At 38.5% G+C, this 4,224-nt stretch overlaps 1 non-coding gene across 1 annotated transcript; it reads right to left on the bottom strand.

Annotated features, from left to right (window-relative positions):
- Positions 1-2,486: 2,486 nt before the first annotated feature.
- Positions 2,487-2,593, bottom strand: LOC145077468 (small nucleolar RNA R71). Its single transcript, XR_013693210.1, has one exon. It is a non-coding gene; the product is annotated as a small nucleolar RNA R71 (small nucleolar RNA).
- Between the last annotated feature and the right edge of the window lie 1,631 nt (positions 2,594-4,224).

A 4,224-nucleotide genomic window follows, 5' to 3' on the forward strand; every position in this document is an offset into this window, starting at 1 on the left:
ATTGTTCGGAAAAAGTGGGCGAGTGTTTATGAAGATTGTGAGTATTTAAAAAATTGGGGGGTACTTTAGGAAAATTTTAGACACAAATGTAGGCATTGAGGTCTTGGCATAATGGCTGAACTAGAGTCAGATTGTTCCATGTGATGTTAGTAATCAAGGATTAAATTTAAATTTGCTTGAGGGCAAGCAAAGCCTAAGTGTGGGGTATTTTGATATTGCCATATTTATACTTATTTTTAGGCAATATTTAAGTACATTTTTATTAAAAAGTTGGTAATTTGTTTAGAATAATGGTACTTATGAGCTTAAATGTTATTTACAGCCAAAAAGAAGACATTTTGAAGAAAAGGGGACTGAAACTGTTAAAGAAAGAAACTTTGGGAATTAAAAGATTAAAAATGAAGTAAATCTGAAAAAAAAAGGTTATTCACGGCGTGAGACGTAAAGGATTCACGACGTGAATCGTTGGTTCTAGAAGATATGTATGCGGGTGAAGGAATCCTTGACGGGCACTGTTATCTACAACTCACGACGTGAATTGCTTACTATTCACGACGTGAATTTATGGATATCAACAACTATATAAATCCTTGACAATTACGAATAGAAGAAGCTTTTGGCAGAAGAAAGGAATTCCAGAAGACGATTTAGAACGAAAGAAAGGTTCTGGAAGAGGGTTTTCAACACCAAAAGAAGTAAAGGTTTATTTTTAGTCAAATAAGAACATGTCTTTCATTAGTTTTAGCTGTGTTGATTTAGTTGCCATGATGAGCAGCTGAATCTAGCTACTCTTGTTTAGCTAGATGAAGCTTTGAACTTATGAATAGTTATATACTTATGGATTAAGTTTAGTTGGTAAAAATTGCTTGTGTTTGATTTGTTTAACCTAGCATGTTATTATTTGTTTATCTAATTGCTTGATTGCATGTTTTGTGTAGCTTAGTGACCATTAAACTGCATGAACCTGTTTACCTAATGATTTAGTGAACATTGAATTGTTAGAGCTAGGATTGACCAATCTTAGTTAGTAATTAGAATAAATAAGCTTAGCTGTGCTAGAGAACGTGTATTGTGACCATAATTGCGTTTATACAACAAATCTTACATAGCATATTTACATTCATAATTAGTTATGTGTTTAATTATGTGTGAACATACATGGTTTGACATGAATTAGTTAATTATTGATAAGATAGAACTAAATTACTAATACAACTAAAAACCAGCTTAATAATCCGTAATCATTAGCTAGTCATAAGGGAGAAGTGGATTCGAACTAAACAAGAGTGTGTGTTTTTAAATATTGAATTTGAATTTAAGTTCATCTGATCTTGTAAAATCAGATAAAACCCCTTTTAAACTTGTTAAAAATTAGGTTAATTTAATAGTAAGTAAATTAATTAGTAACACCGTTCCCTGTGATCAACACCCGACTTACCCAAGCTATACTGTAATCTGACTAGGTACACTGCCTATAAGTGCATAGTTAGTTAAGTTTGTTAGGTTATAAATATTAAAATTAGTGAGTACTTTTGTACACATCAAGTTTTTGGCGCCGTTGCCGGGGAACGGCTTTCAATTAATTTAGTTTATTTGATTATTCGTTATTTGTTTTTAGTTAGTTTTTTTATTATTATTTTAGTTTTATTTTCGTTGATATCATTTCACTTGCATAGATAGTATATTTTTTTTTCTGTCACAGAGTTCACGATGTGAGTTTTAATAAACTCACGATGTGAAAGCTGAGAGTTCAGTTTTTAATTTTTCTTATTTTAGTCCAGTTTTACGTGTTAGTTTAGCAAGTTGCAGGAGTTCATGACCAGAGGCAGGAGTTCATGACCAGAGGCTCAAACACACCCTTGGTGCCACCACTTGAAGATCCCGAGTCTACAATTCACAAGAAAAAGATGCCCTTGCAAGAATTGAAGTCAGCTTTTTCAAGGAAGTCGGGAAAGAAAACAGGAGAGTCAAGTTCATCCGCGAGGCACAAGAGCAATATTGAGCACTTTGATCAGACACCCGTCCAAACCGAGTCCGAATACGATACCGAGCCGGAATTTGAAGAACACACAAGCGAACCCGAGAACGAGCCAAGGAACGAGATGGAAGCAATTGAAGAAATGTCCATGGGAGCTTACAAGAAGCGGATTCGAGAAGATATGGTTCACGGTTTAGTCCAACCCGCAATACCTGCCACTGCCACATTCGAGCTGAAGGGACACATATTAACTGCCCTGAAGGACATCCCATTTTTCGGGAAAGATCATGAAGATGCTTTTAAGCATCTAGATGAAGTCAATGACATTGAGGACTACTTCAATGTCCCAAATGTCAGCAGAAACATAGTCTTGCTTAGGATGCTTCCCATCACTTTCAAAGGAGCTGCTAAGGAGTGGTTAAAAGCACTCCCACCGGGTACAATCACCACTTGGGCTCAAATGCATGAGAAATTCCTGGACCAGTTTTGCCCACCATCCAAGATAGCCAAACTCAAGAAGGCAATAGCCAACTTTGAGCAACAGCCACGGGAGTCCCTATATGAAGCATGGGAGCGGTACAAGGGCTTACTCAGAAATTGCCCTCAGCATGATCTAAATGTGCAGCAAGAGATGTCAATCTTTTATGATGGGGTTAACGTGATGAAAAGACAACTCCTTGATTCTCAAGGACCTTTGACAAAGAAAAATCCAAGGGAGGTCAAGGAGCTAATTGAAGAATTCGCGAAGCATTCTCGCGAATACCACAACCCGAGGCAAGAAGGAATCAAAGGCGGAGGAGGGTCCCAAACTGAAGAAATAGCAGCGGTCATGGCCATGTTAAATAATAGGGACCACATGATAACATAGATGGACCAGTCGATACATGCCATAAGAGTAGGTTGCGAAAGATGCAGTGGTCCACACTTGACAAAGGACTGCAATGTAGATGATTATGGGAACAGAAAGGTTCAAGTATGCTACTCTAGTGGGGATAAATTTGATGAGGACTGGAGGAAACCGAAGAAGGAGTGGCTGCCATATGAGGAGTATAAGAAGCAAAAAGAAGAGAAGTATAGGCAGACAGGTCGAGGCCTCTATCAAAAGGAGCAGCCACCAGCCGAGAAGAAACCCGACCTAGAGACCATTTTAATGAAGTTTATGGAAGCATCGGAAAAGCGACAGGATGCCACTGATTCTGCTATTCTGGAACAACAAACTTTGATAAAGAATCAGCAAGCCTCCATCCATAACCTGGAAGTACAATTTGGTCAACTAGCCACTCTAGTTCATGAGAAGTTATCCCCGAAGAATCCCGAAGTAAAGAACCAATCTCATGTAATGGCCATAGACACCGAAGAAGAAGCCATCTCGGAGTTCCTAGAAGCATTGGAAGAAGAACCACGGAAGCCCGATCAAAAGATGAAGAAGATCAAGCTCGAAGATCATGAAGCTGCTGAGTTCCAGAATTCACGACGTGAACCTTATAAGTTCACGACGTGGGCCCATCATGAACAGAAAAATTCTGCAGTTAGTTTGGTTTATCAGCCGCATTTGCCTTTTCCTTCCCAAGCTACCCTTAGTCCACTTGAGAGAGAGCATAGAGAGTTTTTCAAGCATGTGAAGGGGATCCCGATTAATACCCCCTTTGTCGAGTCCTTATCTAAAGCTCCTGAGAACCAGAAATTACTGCAAGACTTGATAGACACTCGAAGGCAATTAAAGAAGCAGTCTATAGTGATTCTAAGTGAACAAACTTCAAAAGTTGTGTTAGGAGAAACACCAGAAAAGATGGGGGATCCTGGACGCCTCACTCTACCGTGTGAGTTTGGTAATAAATTGAAGGTTAATCCTTTAGTCGATTCTGGGGCTAGCATTAATTTGATGCCTTTTTCATTTATCAAAAATTAGAGATTCCGAAGATGAAGGCTACAAGAATGAAGATTCACATGGCGAATCGTTCGGTGATACAACCCCGCGGCATCGTGGAGGATATTTTGGTGAAAATTGGAAAATTTGTTTTTCCAATAGACTTTGTAGTCTTAGACATGAAAGAAGATCACGATGTTCCAATTATCCTTGGTCGGCCATTGCTTAACACTGCTGGAGCTCTTGTTGATATCCGCGAGTCTAAGCTAACTTTGAGGGTTGGAGATGAACAAGAAGTCTTTGGGATAAAAGATGAATTTCAAGAAGATAAAGAAGAGGTGTTCACAATTAATGAAGAGAATGAACTAGAAGAACTGGA

Source organism: Lactuca serriola, chromosome 9, assembly GCF_051521515.1.
Source record: "Lactuca serriola cultivar US96UC23 chromosome 9, Lser_US96UC23_V15, whole genome shotgun sequence".
Lineage (NCBI taxonomy): Eukaryota > Viridiplantae > Streptophyta > Magnoliopsida > Asterales > Asteraceae > Lactuca > Lactuca serriola.